Source organism: Lathamus discolor, chromosome 1, assembly GCF_037157495.1.
Source record: "Lathamus discolor isolate bLatDis1 chromosome 1, bLatDis1.hap1, whole genome shotgun sequence".
NCBI lineage: Eukaryota > Metazoa > Chordata > Aves > Psittaciformes > Psittacidae > Lathamus > Lathamus discolor.
Window position 1 is genome coordinate 97,679,488 of NC_088884.1, and position 19,595 is coordinate 97,699,082.

A 19,595-nucleotide genomic window follows, 5' to 3' on the forward strand; every position below is an offset into this window, starting at 1 on the left:
ACATCTCACAGACAGATACACTCAAATCACATGGATTAAGTGCAGTTACAGACTGAGAAATAACTCTGGTAAGCACAGCACTTAGGCGGTTGAGTGACTCCCACATCTGATTTTACTTAGTTTCATTGAAAATAATTTTCTCCTGCATCACAACCCTGGGGCAAGGTGCAGGGAGAAGAAGGGAGGGGGGAAACATCACACGTGCGCTGCTTTCACCAGTCATGTGGGGAGCACTGGAAGAGAGAATTGGAAAGAATGCACCACCATGGCCCTTATCCTGACACATTGATGGACAGCAGAACAATCTATACCCTTGAAATATCTGGATATTTGCTAGGTGTGAATCCATGTGCAGAAGTTAGGTACTTCAGGATCCCCAAAACTGGCCAGTGTCTAAATATAACAAACTGCAAAGTGGCTCTATGTCAGTTAGCAGATTGTTTCTGCAACTGCCAGGTGTGCACCTCATCTGGGATCTGCAGGAAGCTGAGTTCTTGATGGCTAATGGTAAAGCATAAACCCAAATGTTTCTGCAAACCAAAAGTTGTCTCCCTGTTAAACTTGTGCCATTGCATGAAATGCTATGTAATAAATAGAGAAAGATAAAACTCCTGTCTACATCTCACGGATTTATATTCCTGCAGAGCATCATTTTTCATCTTTTCAGATATATGGAAAAGAGCTTGTGAAAACTGTTCTCCTAAGCAATTCCTATATCAATGAGGATATATCTTGACAAAAGAAATAATCCAATCTCTCTTACAAAGAAGAAATAAGAAATGTTATTTTCCAGTCATGGAAGGATGAAACTATTCACCTACCATAACTATAATCATGTCTCCAAAGATACAATAATTGTTACTATTCTGTGAAGGTAAGGAATATCCATTTATCTACTGACTGCAACCTTTTTCTTAGGGACCTTATACATGCAATGAATCACAAATCTGCTGTTCTCCGTGGCCTGCCTGAATTTTCTTCCCCACAGTGAAGAGTTCTTTGAGAACTTGTCTTTTAATAACCATAACCTGAAACAAATATTGTAGGTTCTTCCTCCTGCAACTCAAAGGGGAATGGCATATTCAGCCCATCATAAGCTTAGCTATTACACCTTCCTTTCTCCCAGCTGGAAATGTTTTGGTAGCTGTTTGAACTCAGTTTAAGCTCAGAACAATAAAGGAGAAGCTAAAAAGCACTGCAAAATGGTGTTGTTTGTCTCTGACATTAGGAAAATGTCATCAGTGAGTGTAGGCAGATGTGAGAAAGTATTTATTGGTTCATTCCCAGATATTGCTGAGTTAGTAAAAAAATCCCTCAATTTATATGGAACAAGCTGCTTAAAAAGACATCATCAAAACAGTTCTTGGAGATTAATAAAGTTAAATAGTTTTCCCCAGACCAGATTTTCATGCGCATTAAAAGCTATTGTATCCAGGGGTCTTGCTTGCCCTGTGGATATCTGATCCCCTTCCCAAGCAAAGCTGTCTGTATAGTTTATTTCATTTTTCTGTTTGTTTTTTTTTTTTTTTTTTTTGTTCATAGTCATTTGTAAATGATCTGTCTTCAATAATGGGAAAACATTGCAAGAAAAATGTGGGGTTTTTTCTTTCAAATGTTTTCATTATTGGCTATTTTGTAACCTAAAAAAATGCTCATAAAACATGCTTTTGAAAGGATTAGCTATTACAACAACTCTACTTCAATAAAAAATTTGCTTTCAAAAAAAGAAAAGTACCCCAGGACTACTATTAAAATAAATGACAAATGTCATTCTAAATACACCTTGCTAAATACAAGCATATTTAGAAATCTGACTTGTTCTTTCTTAACACTTTGAAATTTCAGTGGCTGCAGTTCCCAGGAGATCACTGCCAGCTATGACCCCTTAATCATGCTGCTTTCATCTTCTTTCTCCTAGGTTGAGATATGTAGAGTACCTGTTAGTTGATGCTTATGTCATGGGCAAGCCTTTCGCTGGTAACCACAGTGGGACTGGCTGGAACTTGACTGTGTCACACAGAGAGGGTTTGTAACTTCTTGTCTTGATAGCCCAAGGCCGCTATGGTGAGCAGTCTGCAAGTGGGACCAACTTTTGCTCGCGTACATTACTTCCTGCAGAACAAGCTAGGAAATGCCAATCGATAGCAACAGAAACAACAGTAAAGAGGAAGCATGAGGAAGGTTTAGCAACAGCCTTATTCAGTGTCAATCTGCCTTTCCAGAGACCCTGACTTTCCCTTATAGCGATCACATAGCTAACACCTTTTCAACATATGGCTGTAAATACCCACCACATTCTCACCTGCATCTCATCAACTCTAGTTGTATTTTCCAGTGTCTTGCCCACAGGCTGATGGGATTTGATCAAAGCAAGTAATTAGAAATTATTATGCAAATTTACTCATCAGTGAATGTGTGTTGAATGACACTGAAAATTACACCAACCCTGGCAGCCAAGACACCTTGAACCCTGGTTAATGATGCGCAACCCTGTTCGCATTTCTCAAGTGAATGCACTCATTTTGAGTTTGAAAAGCTAAAACGGGACAAGAAGTTCGCATTGGACTTAAAGGGAGAGGTTACAAATTGCATCAGTCACAGGAAGCACTGAAGGAAAAAAGTGCCTCCCACTCAGAGCAAGGAATCTGATTCCCATTACTAAGAAGATGCATTTACCCCTTTTTGAACTGCAAAGATCCTGCTTAAGTTACCCCATCCCCCTGTAAGACTAATGTACGGAGTTTATTAACAGCACAAAGAGTTTTGCTGTGGAGATTTATTGGAGATGCAACAGCAGACAGGCAGACTCAAGATAGGAAATAGCATGCATCACCCACTCTCGAGTTTCCTCTCCACAGCTCCACTAAGTGTGGGTTTTGGCACGCACACTGGAAAAACAATATTTTCCATTAATAGTCTGGACTAGTGTATTAGACCAGTGAAGTGCCTTCCAAGAACTGTGAGATCCAAAGCATGTTTAATTTAGTCTAAATAGGGCCCCTATGATCCACAGTACTTCCTGGATATTTGTATACGCACGTCATTTTATAGAGACAGGTACAGACATATGGTTTGCATTTTCTTTAAGCTAATTATTTTTTCAGAGATTCAGCAGCAGAACTGATCAGAAGAACATTGACAGAACCACGTTCTGCTGGGAAATGCAACTATCTTCAAATGGAAGAAAAGTATTAAATTCATCATCAGAAAAATTTGCATCCAAACCTTCATTCTGATCCAGCAAGGGAGCAGACAAACTCTGTGACCTGTGCTTCTAAAGGAAACAGCTTGCATATCAAATACTTGTGACTGATGAAACGCTTGTGAACAAGCAAGAAGCTGCAAATCATTCACAGAAGTTATTCAGCAAGAGTGAATGAAGACATTGCCCAGCACTACGATGTGATTGCAAGCAACTTGTGAGCCAAAAGAAAGGCAAAAATCCTTACTAATTATTATCCCAGCCTATGAATATGGACTAAAGGAACGCACTGAGATTTGTATGCATCCCTCTCTCGCTTTTTGTTAGCTGAATATTGCCACAAGATGTATTTTCCTCTTTGGAGTTTTAGCCAGGTCTCACAGCATGCTTTTAGACTGCACATGAAACACAGCATGAAATAATCTGTCACCTTTCTTTAATAGGCCATTATTTGCAGTCTTCTGGGCCAGCTTTGAATTGGATCTGCCACTCTGGGCAAACTGAAATGTTAATATCCCTTTGATATTCAGCTGTGTTTTTGCCAGACTGGATGAATTAAGTCATGCTGGAATCCCTGATAACAACTGTCTTCTGAGTATTGGGGTGTCCACATAAACCAGGAAAAAAGCTACAGCTGAAGAAGTTTCAGATCATTATAATTTCTAAATGGGAAAAATATAAAATTAAATACTGTGCAGTTTTGTAGTTTAGCTGACAAAAAAACACATCAATTCTTTAGACAGATGGGAAGAAATAAGTCTTAGGATGCAGCCACTGAAATACAGTAGAAAACTGAGCCAAAAAGTGGCAATGCATTTTATAATCAAAAAATAAAGTAGGAATGGTAAGTCTAAGCAATTCCTCACAAAACTATGGACATGCTTATTGGCTGGATTGAGTTTTATTGAATGAGAAAGAGCCATTCCCTGGGAGAAGACACCAAATAATCCTTTTAATATTTGAATGCACAAGCACTGTATATTGACATTTTCCCTCATTACAAAGCTGGGATATTTTATGTAATTGTTATAATGCTGAAGTATTAAAAAATCATGCCAATTAGAATAGTTGAAAGTCTGTTGTTTGGTGGTTTGTTTTTTTTTTTTTTTTCCCTGTTCAAACCTGATTCAAATATTGTTTTATAGAGAGAAAAACTCTGACAACATAGCCCTGCTGGTGTGTTTTGCATGAAAGGAAAGAAAAAACATCACTTCTCTGAAAAAACAATTCTATTTCCCAGCAAGCCCATCTACAAATGACTTTGCATTTATAATAACAAATAAATTATATAAGAGCCCAAGAGTGTTATCTAAAAATTTGTTTTATTCTACTTGTGTATGGCTAGAAGATCCCAAATACAGGATCCCACAATTAACATTCGGACAAATTTTCTTTAACATACATGCAGCAGTTTTAAAATCGCAGCTATGTTTTTACAGCCGCCATTTTGTGTCTGTTTTGAAATGTATTTAAAGAAAAAGGCATTCTCTTTCCTTTACTTCTTGTCTGTATTGAAAACTATGCAGAGATTTGCAGTTCATGTTAGATGGATTTTAAAGCGCAGAACCTATGCGGTTCAAAATAAGGCAAATGTATCAAGCAACTTTTTAGGAGAAAGTTATTAATCTTCAGACCAGTGAGATCACACATATCTCACCTATTTCTGTATTCCCAGTTGAGACCTAAGCCATTGTTCTGAAGGGTGGAGTTACATTCTGCAAAATGGTAGCAGAATGGCTTGAAGTATCTGATTTATTACTTATTGTTTGGATTAACTGGGCTGTAGTAAGGCGTTAGCATAAAGTGGCTTGGAAGTCTGGGGAAGGTTTGCTCTTGGATCTCATAACAGTCCCACATGAGCCATCTGTAAGTGATTAAAAGGCGTCAAGTAGCTGAGAGCAAGAGAAACCTTCAGGAATTTATTTAGATCTTTGACTAAACAAAACTTCATCAAACTTAGTGTTCTCTTTTTCTTTGGATCTCCAAGACCTTTCTTCCTTCAATGAACAACTCACATTCCAGATCTGGTTATATGGACAACTGTAAACATCCTTCACATCCAGTCTGGCTCTGAATATGCAGCTAAGTTCTAAAAATGCGTTTATAAACAAATATTTTCCAATATTCTCTAGACGTTTAGAACTGAAGGCTTTCTGAGCAGGAAATGCTGGGAGGTCGGTCCCTCTCCTTTCAAGATACTAATAAGGAACACATGGAAAGGATGTAAAATAATTCCTGCATTGTTTGAAGTAAAAGATTAAATACTGATGTGTACCAGCATAGAAGCTATACGTAGGGATAACTGCCAAGTCAAGGGGTAAAATAGTAAGGGTAAAGGTGGATGAACAGAGAGTTTGATTTGAATAAGACTACAAAATCCTGATGCTTTTTAAAAGATTATCCAATTTTGTCTGAACTTCCTGATGTCCTTCTGCCTTCCTCTATGCCAAGCTCGTCTCTGCTCATATTCAACTTTATCCGTACATTTTTAGAGGCTCAGATCATCTGCCACTGACCAAATTTCCACAAAAAAATAAAAAAATAACAGACTTCCTGATTGTATTGTCCCACACTCCCTAGTTAGGATGCACAATTCGGTCATCCTATTTTGTGCTTAATTTGGAAGTTAAAATTTCATCAGCAGATAAAGATGGTGTGGGGTTTTTTTCCTCCAATAATTCCCATTATGCTTTGTGTCTTTACAAATGAATGCCATACCCAGGGCTTTCAAAGCTATGATGCCCATGTCTTGTACTTCTCACGTAGTTTGAAATATACACGTTCACTAAAACACAACAGAGAAATTCTATCATGGAAGGATCTGATCATACTTTCAGTTTTTAATCTGTCCCAGGTGAAAACCTGACAGAATTCCCACTGAATTACTACACTGCTGAATCGAGATCATGACAGGAAGATTTGGGGTAAAAATTCTCTTTGAATAGGTGTTTTTATCCTTTCTGGATAGACAGCATAATAAGAGTAAGTAGCCAGGGTACAGATGACTGGGGCTTTTTTAATTCCGTAAAGTTTTCATTATTCTCCCAGAGAATTTTGCCATTATCCTGGGCTTCTCATGAAACTGCTTCATCCAATGTCAGGAATGCTGGGAGTTTTGCATCACTGATTCAAATGAAATGCAATTATCAGCTAGAGAAAATGTGCTCTGGAAAAGGCAGAAAGTATGCACATGAACACAGAAAGCCTTCCCAACATGCGTGAACATTTCCTCCCAGCCTGAATGTGTTAACATATGTGCAGACAGCATGCAAAGGAGTAGTTAGGAGGGAAAGCATGAAAGGGGTAAAGATGGTGTGAAACAGCAAAACCTATCTAAACAAGCTCATTCCTCTTACTATCCCCTCGGGCTAAGCATGTTACTTGTAACAGTCCAGCATAAGCTGAATTAGCCTAAAGAATCATTCTAGTGGTCACTCCAGCAAGATCATGAATGCTGCCTCAGGAATCCGATCATTCAGAGTCAGAAGACACTAATCATGCTACAGGATCAGTGTAAGTCCCATCTCTCTGATCTAATGTAAATTCACTTTTTTCCTAAAAAAAAAAAAAAAACCACACAACCTTTCAGATAATGATATTGGTCCTATTTAGCTTCCTGCTGATACTGCTACGTTAAGCACTTAAAAATATAAGATACGTAGCAAAAAAATTAGAATTCTGAAGTTTCATAAACTGACTATAATTATCACATAATTGGCATTTTTTCGAACTGTATCCATTGAGATTTACTAATCTGTATTGTTTTGTTGCATTACAGACAGCACTTACTGACTTCACATCAAGACATTTTACCTAAGAACAGTGATGCACTCCCAGACTTTTTAAAGCACAATTTAAAGTAAAGAAGAGAATAAAGAAAGGCTTCTTTCCCTAGTTTTTGGTAGGTGTTCAGAGATATTGCAGTTAATGTCTGTTATTTCTGTGCAAAGAATATTTAAGCCCCTTTTTCACTTCAGCTTTCTAAAAGCATCAATTAAGAGTAGAGAAGTAAAAGAGCGAAGGAAATCAGAAGAGCAGCTGAAGGCAAGAAGAAAAGCAAAAGGCAAAAATTGAGAGAGGCATGAGAAATAAGAAAAAGAGAAAGAAAAGTGTAATATTAAATTGAAAATCTTTTCATTTCAAGAAAGCCAAGGCCTCTGAGAGGACAGAAGGAATTTATAAAAGTCTCTAACAAGAACATTATAAAAAAAAAAAAAAGCTCACCCATTCAAAAAATTAATAAGAAAAAAAATGCCTGTAATGAGAAACAGGTAAGTAGGGAAAGTTTATTACATCAAGTGTCCAACCATGGTGAAGTGCTTGTGCTTACAGACCTAATCCATGAATCAAATTAGTCCTATCTCTGTAAAAGAAGTTCCCTTCTGAAGCTTCTCTCCTTTATTTCTTTCTTTTCACTGATTATCATTCTCAAATAAGACACGTATATCTGGGAATTACTGCACGAAGGAAGACCTAAATCTAATCTGACAATTTCATTCCTTAATTCTCTTCTATGCTAGGTTATTCTTGAGTTTGTGCACTCCGTAGACATTCATATACAAGTAAGCAAGGATCATCAGACCCATATAGCAAATGTCAAATTCTTCCATGCTAAGGAAATGGAAATATAGTATTCTGCTTCTGAAAGAATAGGGCTGAGGGCTAAGCACCATAATTTTATTTCAGATACTGACATTTTCCCAGGAAGTCAGATGTCTGAAAGAGTCATCAATTCTGACTGGTTACTGAAGAGGCAGTTGTGAAGACATTCAAAGCCTTTCAATAGTAAGGCATTCCTTTTCTGTCATCAAGTAAGCTTTAGAGGCAATTTGGTCTAGATAGATACTTGTGTCCATTGACCTCTTAGGATAAGACAGCCCCTAGTTCCTCTCAGAAATATGTTTGAAATGTGAATTCCTCACTGAAGAAAAGCATATACAGACTTACAATAGAAAGAGTTCTTGAGAGCCTGAAAGGCCTTTTCACAGACTTGAAACATTGTAAAGGGAAATGCATTCTTGGTTAGGTCTATTAACAGGGCTTCTACAAAGAAACCTGATGTAAAAATTTCCTGTGAAGAAGTCTCAGAAGAACTACAAACAGTAGATTATTTCTACTCCAGGGATAAGGATGGGCCCAGACTGTAAAGTCTGTTGAGTGAAGAATGTCCTGTTGTTTGTTCTTGTCATTAATTACACAGAGAATTTACTATCGAACCACCTCTCCTAACATGTAGATTTGTCAGATGACAGTGGTCCAAAGACCACTACTTTTGTGAATGCCAGATGCCTGCCCAATCCTGTTTAAGGAAATGTATTGACCTTAGAACAAATTAAAAAATACTTTTTCCTGTATCACAGCCAGGCAAGATTTCGTATACATTGATAACTCAAAGAGCAAGGTGCATATCAAAGATAGAAAGTAGGAGCCAGAATGCCAGGAGCAAGAAAGGCATCTTACCATTCTGACATACCTGCTGTTCTCAGCTTGTTAATTAACCCAGTAAACTAATTTCACTCCCCTCCCTCTTCTGGAGTTCACTTCCTCAGAATTAATTTGCATCCCTCTGCAAACCTTTTCAGCTTATAGACAGTTGTACATTTTTTCTCTGGAAGTTGAGATAAAACTGCAAATTCTCAGAGATACAGACAGTAGGGCCTTGCCATGTACTTCAAGCACCTACTTGTTGTTTTGCTCTTTTACTCTTTGTTTTTTCTCAAGAGCCAATGCTATTTCTAGGTTTTCTGTCTGTCTTACAGCTTTCACCCTCTCATGCCGTAGCCTCAAACCACTCTAGAGGACAATTAGTGCAAATTCTGCCTTACTGTCAAAGCACACTTAGGCACTCATAAAGCAAGCCAAACTCAGAAAGTGTAGAAATGAAGTCTGAAGGTGCTTTGAACTGGCAAGTGTTGAGCAGTTCCTGAGCAGCACGTGGGTGGTGAGAGATTAGTTCATGGAGACGTCCTGTTCTCAGCACAGCATGATGTAAGCTTTGCCAATGTTATTGGAAACCCATAGGAATTAATGCAAGGAAAACTGAAATGATAACAAAAGTCACTTTTCCTCCCTTAATGACTTGAACGCTTAGATGGTGAAGTATAATCATTCTCAAAATCTCAGACCTGTACTTCCACACCACAGGAGTGTTCTTTTCAGAGTTAGTTATCTGTCAAAGTACAGGCCAGGCAAAGAGAGTGGGGAAAAAAGCTAAACTGAGGCATGCTATTTGAGAAGTGCCCTGGTTTCCACTTGTGCTTCCACTGAGGTTATTTACAGAGTTGTGCTACTGCTCTGCTATGGGAAAAATAACTTGAGTTTTCACTGTTCAATCGCTACAATCATTACTTTCTCATGTATCTTGTACCTTTAATTAAAAAATGTCTTGTCAGAAAATTAAAGCAACCTAAAACATTATTTTTCTCTGCTGTAAATGTACAATGCTTAAACCATGTGCAGTAATAAGGCTTCGTATCAGCACTGGCAGAGTCCCAGGTAAATACTTAACAGTTGGACAGAGAGGAATACACCTTATATGCCTTAATTTTCACACAGTCCTGGTAGTCCCATTGACACTTTACTAAAAGCTGTGAATTTATTTCCTTGAACCATACAGGAGTCTCTGCATCATGTAGAATAGAGATATAACATATGCATTCACAAGAGCTCTCCAAGTTATCCTAACCATTAGAGTCTTCAGGGCAACTGAAACTGAAATTGCGTATCAGTTTAAGCCTTACCTAATGCACTCCTCACTTCAACATATTTCTGTCTCTCTTCAGAAGCCGATTTAGAGGAGTCACTCCAGGAACTTAAATTGTTTATAAAAAAATTATAGTAATCCTCTCTGCTTCTTTTACGAATTAAACATTCTTTAAATAAAAATTAAAAAAAAAATAAAATAATAATTTTAATAAAAATAAAAATTAGTTTATTGTCTCATTCAATAAACCTGTGTAAAAGAATATGCTATATTTAAGTGCTTCTTATAATGTCAAATAGTATATGGCTGCAGTTAATTTACCAGATTTGAATTGTATAAGTCATTTCTCAGCACATATGAAAAGAAAACTGTTGTTGAAATCAGTGGAAGTTTTATTTAAGAAAAACTTGCTGGGATTCAAAATACCTTACAACATTGATTCCATAGGACTTGGCTTCAAACCCTGTGCTCCCTTCACATCAAAATTCCACTCTCTCTGAATAAGGTTGAGACAGATAATATGCAACACACAGCACTTGACTATGCCAAAAAGATAGCTAATACCGTGGAGAAAATAAGTAGCTGGAGCAAAATGAGATATGGGCGGAACAGAAGCAGAAATACTGAAGTGTGCTCTGGAGGTGTAATTCTCTCACAAAGGTGTAATTCTTTCAAAGCTCTCTGAGCAAAGTATTGAAACAAAAACAATGGAAGTGAAAAACAAAAAACAAAAACAAACCAACAAACAAAACCAAGCCAAGAAGGTTTTGTTCTGGTTTTTGTTTGGTTTGTTTGTTTTCCCAAAAATGATTAATGGATTTTAGATGCCATCTCAGTTTTTCCTCAGCCATCACTCACTAACCCTGCAAACCAAACAAATTCTTTCCTACCGCCTGGTCCAGTTCCCAGCGCCCCAAAGCTATGATGTTAACTAGGCCTAACTTCAGGTAGGTCTCAAATCACCATGTCTTCTTTTCTACCTTTCATTTTCAGAAGAGACAAATGAACTTTCAAGACTTTCAATTTAATGGCAGCATATCCTTCACTAAATGGAGAACAGAGAACAGCAGCTGGATCTGCTGGCACATATCACCCAAATCTGGTCTTTTTTAAGTCCACACCAACCTTGGTGGCTCATGAAATAGTATATATTGTAGTATATATTGTCTGACCTTGTAGAATAGCAGAAATTACAGTATTTTTTAAATACCAACAAAACAACAGAGATTGTAAAAATATACTGAGCTCAGGTTTAGATTTGGATTTTGGAAGTTGACATCCACAGTATGAAGGCCTAGATATTGTCCAGATAAAAAGGCCATGAGGTTAGCCTATCTATAGCGTTTTAAGTTCAGCCTTCATCTTCTTGCAAGAAAGGGTCACATCTGTTGGTTAACAATATTGTGTCATAGGATAGCTTAAGTTGGATTGGTCCTCTTCAGGTCCTCTAGGCCAACACTTCTGTGCAAGCAGGGCCAACTATAACAGGTCACGAGGACCTCCAGGTTTCAAATAACTCTACAATCAAGAGACTTTACAACCTCCCTGGCAGTCGTCTCCATCTTTTTTTTCCACCAAATGTCTTCAAAAAGATGTACAGTGAGCAGCATGTAGCAATCCAGTAGCATATCAGTTGTTTTTGTTACCAGTGTATATGATTATCCATGAAGATTGTTATATATTTGATTCCAATTCCAGACCCTTTCCTGAAGAACAAAACTCAGATATGTACAATATCTCACAATATCTGTATCCTATTTGATGTTAAGCTGTAATTTCTGATGAAGCTCAGAGAATAAATTGCAAGAACCTTTAAAAACCACCCATATTTTGACACTTCTTTCCCTTCCCTCTCTCTGCAGTGATTTTCTCAGTCCCCAGATAAACACTTTGAGATCAGATACAGTTTTTCATACAGATTTTAAGTGTTAGTAGACCACAGAAAAAATGGTGAAGAGAGGGAATAATTTGAGCTGCCCTGAAGGATATGATGATAACTCCGAGCGTGACCTCCTACAATGCCAAATTCTCTGCATTCCAGAAACTTTTCACAGAAAGAAAGGGCATACTTTGGATTTTGCTGTCTTCATGGGGGTAGAAACAAACCGTTCTCAGTGCTTTTTTTTCTATCTGTACAGAATATCAAATCCAACAAAAGATACCCAGAGTCTGAAGCAGGAGAACCAGCTCATAAAGTGAAGAATTCATTCAAGAAATGGGAGACTTTCTTTTAGGCTTGGACTTGGCAAAACAAACACTTGTCTTTATAACAGAGGAAGGTTTACATTTATAACTGAGGAAAATGTGAAAACCATAAAGAAATTTACTACTACAGATACTATATAATCCAATCTTGCTCCCAGTTGAAGATAACTGGAGTTTTGTCATTAGAAGCAGAACCAAGTTATTTCAAAACAAGTGACACAGGTCCTACTTTCCAATTCATTCAGTAGGAGAAATTATGCGAATACATGCTTTCCTGACTGAAAACCATTTATAAATACGTTTTGGACCACTGACTAGTCAATTTGAGGACTTCAGTGTAAGTTACTTCTTGTTGACAAGGAACTGCCAACAGAGAGGCAAGATATCTATAATTCTTTGACTTTAAACTATGTAGGTATTCTAACCTATGCCATATGTGTTTCTTGTTATTCTTAAACAAATCTATAATCAACTGGGAGCACAGAATTCTGGAAACCAATAAATCATCCTGCATATTTTTCAGGAATAGTTGTCCTAGCATTCTGGCCAGAAGACCTCAATTGACGTATATTGGTAGATTCATCCCAAAATGATTTTTTTATGCAACTACAAAACTAGGTGTATGTGCTAATATTCTGATAATGAACAAATGTGTGTGTAGGATAATTTTCTGGTTTCTTTTAATTTACAGTCTGACTAGCTTATTTTCTAGAAAAAGGAAATAGCATTTGATGTCCATGATGAATTAAGCATTATGGCATATAGGAAATTTAGGAAATATACAAAATACTTAGAAGAATTATGAGTAAAGAACTATGTGAAGAGGGGGTAATAAAGGTTGTATTAAAAGCTGGGGCTAGATGCATGTTTCTGATATGGCTCTTCAAGGATCAGTCTTGTGAACAATCTTCTGCATTATTTTCATTAGTCATCCTGACAGAAAATGTAGAAATATGATGATAAATTTCCTACCGATGCAAACATAAGATGCACAATAAATTCTAGGAGTATTATGCAAGGCAAAGGGGTATTTTGAGATGTGAAATTATAGAAAACGGATGAATGCTACAGTAAAAAGCACAAGGTCATGCAGTTAGGGACTAGCAATAGTGCCTGGTTTCTACTGTGTATTTTTCAGCTAGATATAACAAAAGATACAGATATCTATCAACAAGCCACCAATGCAGGGAAGCTATAAAAAGAGCTAAATAGCTTTCTCAAGGCAGCAGAACTACATTTCAACAAAAATAGGAAAGTTTTTATGTCATGTATAAAACACGGCAGCATCCCTGACTACAATGCTCTATGTTTCTTTTGACAAATGTTGGAGGAGATGAACTCTTATTGAAACAGAAACCTTTTTTCAGTAAGGTGTCTTACCATCTAATGAAGGTAAGGACTCTAGGATAGTTTGGGTAGCAAATCTACCTGTAAATACAAAATAAAAGATTTTATCTTGCTTATTCATAGGTACTAGGCTCAGCAATAGCCATTTGTCCTCAGGAAATTCACTATGCTGTTAGCACAAAACCAAAACCTGATATTTACTGGCCACTAATACAAGTAAGGTTAGGAATAAGAAATGTTTCCTTGGGACTGAACAGTGTGATACTGAACCTGTGTTCCTTCATCAGCAGGGGAAGGCAATCCTCCTGCTTCATTGAGTTTCCTGAAAGTGTGAAAAAGGCCTTAGGACAAATTAGCTTGCAATTACAGAAAGTGGGAATTACATCTGCAAATAAATGTCTAATGTACCTTTTTCATCCATACCATTGCACTACACACTTCTTTCTACTCACAAACACATACTACTTCCTCATTTTTCTCTGATTTAGTACTTATTAATACTAATTTAAGGCTACAAAGGGAAATAATAGATTCTTACTTCCTCTTTTCATTTGGAGAATTATCCAAATAAACCACAAAGACTATGTTTATAGAACAACTTTGATTCTGAATATCAGAGTTACTTTTTGACACCCTTGAATGCAGTTATTGCTAAGCTGTGGAGCAAAAACTGGATGGCACTAGGTACACCATAAAAGAGAATAAAGTCTTACTCAGTTTTATTAGAGTGCCCAAGGAAAATAATTTTTATGGAACTGCTTATTTCTCCACATGTTGGTAAGAGTTCCAGTTTCTAAGAAACCGAACAAAACTTTCTGCATTGCCTGTAATCTTAAGAGATATATTTTCCTACCTATCTGTAGCTCAGAGAAATTAGTAAATTGCATTGAAACCTCTAGGATACAATTCTATGGTTCTTGGCATTCTGGATAATTTAAATCTGATGCAAACACATTAAATCTGAGCCATCTATTACCTTGCATTTTTAATTACTTTCTTGCATATGTTAAAATGATTGACACTTTAGGGAATATTTAAAATTAGCCACTTCATTTGTAATATATGGTAGAATAATGCATTTTAAAAGCCTATTAGTATGTCAAGGTCTAGTCATATGCAGACCATGCATTTAAATAACAGGTACATTTTTCTAAAAATCAATGTCTGTCCCACAGCCCGATATTAAAAATAGCTAGTTAATAATGAACTTTCTTTATTCATGTCAGATTATTATTTTTTTTTAGTATATTTCTCCAGCTCATATACCAGCTGAAAGTACCAACAGAACTATTAATGCTGTGCTTAATAACAACAGTATTAGAACTTTCGGGAACAGGCATTGATTAGTCATTAATGAGAACCAACTCATAATAGCCTTCATCTTTGACTTCTAAAGATTCTGTGAGGTTTAAAAACAGAGAAGGACTTCCAAATATCATTAAATGTGAACAAAAGTTTTGACCTTGCAACAGTCAAGCCCTTAGTGCACTGTTAAGTATTACTGTGAGAGTGGCACTGATAAGTCTAACAGAATCTATTGATGTGCATGTAGTTAAGCACATACTTAAAAGCACTGAATCACAGCCCAGACATGGAGTCCGTCTATGTGCTGCTACTTTGACAAATAATACTGTCAACATTTCAAGACTTTTTCTTTTTTTTTTTTTTTTTAACAGTCTTCATTGGAAAAAAAAAAAAAGAAAATCCACTAGTCTGAATTTCTTTATCTCCCATACCCCACCAGACTACATGACTGCAAGTTTTCTACACATTATAGAACTATAAAAATCTAATAGGATATATACTTACACCAATCTTCTTTGCTCTAAACGATCACTGTTCCTATATATTAAATTGCATTAAAAAAAACTTGGTTTTGATATGATGTTATATACCTGTATGTCAGCAGTTGTTTGAAATTACAGAAACTTAAACTTTAAAATTCTCAATCAATATTCCTTTCTAAAAATTTTCAAAGATGAAGCAAAATAAATTGAATTGCATTGAAATGAATACTCTTTAAAGCAGACATCGTATCAAGCATTCTTAATAACAGGATCATATTATTACCTGGAGATACTTTTTCATGTTATTGCCACTGCTATTTAGTTTTTGCCCTCCATCCTGTTAAATTGTTTCAGAGTTTGAATATAAGTCTGAAGAAAAATGGAGGATTTTAATCCTTTCTGGGGCAGCCCATTGTTTCAAAACTTTCTTAAATGCAACACTTTAAGAACCTTTGTGAAAGCCAAGAATTTTCTGAGCTCTGCCAAAATGAGTCTTATGAAAAAGGAAGAAAGAAGAAGTGACTGAGACTCAGCCAGAAGTAATATTATTAAAGAAATCTTTATAGACCTGACTGGCCAATTCATCCTGTTCTGGAGACTATAGCCTTGTTCTACTCTGGCAGAGCCTCCTACCTGACCGCACGTTGTTCTTTGGTCCTCATCCAAACCCCACTGATGGACAGAGGAGCCTCTCCGGGGAGCTGAGTGCACTTTGGATAGCAGCATAAAAGCACCAGTCAGACAATTTTAAAGGCTTGCTGAATAAGGCATTAACTTCAGAAATGAATTTGTGACTGAAGTTTTCAGATGCTAATGAACAATTCTTTTATACTTTAAGTCAGTAAGAACATGGTTTGTCCTGTCCCAAGTTTAACATTTGATGTATTTTGACCTTTTATTTTGAAGAAGTGAGGCTCAAGATGAAAATGTTTCTGGAAAATGGGAATAGTTGTATCCAAAATGAACTCAGATCACATTCTTGAAATAGGAAGCAGTGAGGGGTGGGAAATGGTGATTCATGAAATACTCAAGTGAATTAGGAGAAAAAGTCTCATTTTTTGAATAGAGCAGAGACAGTAAGAGACAGAGTTTTGAAGCTATTGCCAATATTTCAAAATGAAAATACTCAAAATAGCATAGGTGTGAAACAACAGTTACTAAAGTAGCTCATAGCAAAAGCAGGAGATGCAAAATGAATACATCATTTAAGTCACTCTCTGGATTATACTGGAGGATAGGTGGAATTTCCAAAAGCATTCAGCCCTACTTGATTGCACTGACTGGAATCCATAACAAACCACTTACTGTCTTTGGTAGGAATAAAGTTGGTCACCATGAAGATCTTTTGGAAAAAAAAAAAATCCTTAAAAGCCAGAAGTGCAACAGTTTGTTACTTTGCCTCAAAATGCAGACCATATGCCTGAAAAAAATTAAACACCTTTCTTGTCATTATTAAATATAACTTCTCTGTGAATATACTTCTTGATGTCACTGAAAAACTATCTTTGATACCATATCTGAAAACAGTAAATTGAAAGTATATTCTTTATATTACTGATCTATTTCTAAAGTAGGAAGTGTACAGTGATATCTGATTGTGTTATTTATAATTCTGGAAGTGCTGATGCTTTAGTGTTTTGAAATATGGAACACACAACTCAAGAGATTATTAAATACTTGGATTTGAGATATTCCTGGGAACTTTGGAAAGCCAGTCAGAACTAGTGCATGCAAATGGTAAAATGATAGGCATTTGTAAATTGCCTTAAAAACATTTGCAACCACATAGTTAAAGAAGAAACAGTGTTCACTCTCTTGTGCTATTACAGAATTTTCTGTAGTAGAGGCATCCTGATGGAAAACTGCCCTGGGAGATACACAGAGATCTTTTGTATAAACTTCTCTTTTTTTCTTTCTTTTTTGTGAGCAAGTTACTTGTCATATAGTAGCTTCCTTTGATATCACACAAAATGCTGCCATGGACCTGGTTTATGTAACAAAAATTCTGTCTTATATTCACAAAGACTAACGTGTTTTCGCAGTGGTTCAGCTATCCCCTGCCTGAGGGTTAGACAATCTCAGCCCAATTCCCAACAAGATTTCTACTCCAGTGAGTGACAAGTTACCAGGCTCACTTTTTTTGCACAAACAGGCTGTCATAAAGGGACAGTAAAAGGAGGAGGTCACATCCTGTTGCAAGAGGGAAAAGGAAGCTGGTAGAGTATGTTATTTTTTCTAACAAGAAAGCCTCCCACAATCTGTCTAGTGTAATCTGCTCAGATAGTACATAAGCATCCAGACCTCTTCTCTTAGCTGATATATCCAAACTGGATGGGGACAATCAGTAGCTCCTCCAAAAGCATAAATATTGTTTTAATACAAGTCCATTTATTTGCAGATGTAGTTTTTATCTTGTCTCAAAATACTAGAATATAGGTATTACAGGCTCTTGTAACCTTTGTTTCTTCCATTGTATTCTACAGTCATGAGATTTATCAGATATTGGGACTTTATAAAATTCTATATGCCATCATTTCAAAGGCGGGTGAATGCAAATAAAGTGTAAATAAAGTCTAAAACCATGAGTGTACTATTAGCCTATTCTAAATGCTTGATTTATTTGGCAACAGAAGGGGTGGATTTGAGTGAACAGCTTGCTCTGTGATCCTCCCTTATTTTTTTGAAGCAAACAAGAGTTCTGTTTATTCCCTGTAATAAATCTATATAATATGCTTTCAGGTCAGCATTTTCAAATGCAGCTTGAATGAGTCCAGTGCTAACCTAACTGGAGCAAAACCAGCCATTAGCATTGATTAAATTGGAACTGAATTATATTAATAGCAACCAATTTTGATAGTTCTAGCTTCAACATTAAGTATTTCATACTGAATTATCATGTAGGTACTAATTCCTTTTTTTTTTTTTTTTTTTACGTTAGGCAGAACTCAAGAATAACAGAAATAAACACATCATAAAAAAAAGAGAAACTATATGAAACATGATTAAAAAAACAAATTATTTCTCCAGGCAAGTTACTAACAATATTCAAAATTCATTCCAGTTTTCTTAGATTACATTCCTTTCAGGAACAGTTTATACCCACCTAGAGATTTTATTCATGGACATTTCATAATTATACCATAGATTTTAATAGAGGACACACTTCACACATCAGAATATGAGAACTGCCAGATACATTCCTAAAGTCAGGTAGCAAATGAGCCCAAGTTCAGGCTCAGATGAAATGGAATGCATAAGACAGGTACCCTAACGTCTTGCAAATTCAGATTAAGTATGCTAGTTTGGTCAAGATAATTAACCCATTAACCTTATATCCCCAGTCAAGCCTGAACAAGATCTCTCCTAAGGACAGAGTTAGGGAATCAGTGAGAAAAGAGGGAAAGGGAGAAAAAGATGGGCTGACAGGGGAGGCCATCAGGAAAAATTAATCTTCCTTCAGCATGAACACAGCTGTTACCCAGAACTTGCCTGGACAGAGCAAAGTGAAGCCTTCCCTCCGTTTCCCATACTGACTGTAAAATGTTGCAGGAAGTTTGTAACGCAGAACCAGACAAGAACTTACCCTTTCCTGCTCTTTCCACAGCTGCAGTTTTCCTGCCCTGTCATTCAGCTGAAGCTGAAAGTCTTACCTGGTGCAGGAAACCATGGCATCTCATCTACTATCCTGGGGTTGGCCAGTTCTACCATAAAATCCTGTTACCTTCCAAAACCTCACGTGGTCCTCAAGATCCTGCTATAGCACAGCACCTATCTATCAGAGAGCTACATCAATTTTCTAGGCTTTTCCAAGTTACAAAGCTGGAAGTCTTTGACTGCTATAGTACCCACACTTACAAGGCTGCATCTCTGCGGTTCTCCATAGAGAACACCCAGATCTTGGAAATTTCTGAGGCTGTGACCTGGCCAGAGCCACTGATAATGATAAATAAATTATTTGTGCTTAGATAAACAATAAGGAATTCTTTAGAAAATTGTTTTGAACATTGGCTCAAAGAAGAGGCCACACAGATGTGTTCACTGACTCCAAGACAAGCTCTTCCCCTAAATCTCCAACCCAGCTACTGACAAGCGGTGGCTAGAGAACTGAGCACAGCCTGTTCCAGCTCAGTTGCCAAGCAGACTGTAGTTAACATTCTTATGAAACCAGTGAGGGCAACAAGGCAGAGGAGGGCATGTCTGGTGAGAGGAATGGTCCATGTGCAGGGCCATTGTAAGCATCACATGTGAGAGGAAACCAGCCTCTGGTGAAAACTATTTAGAGAGCACAAGCTGAAAAAGCACAGGCTATATATTAACAACATACTACTTCCTGTAGTTTCTGAGTGTCTGG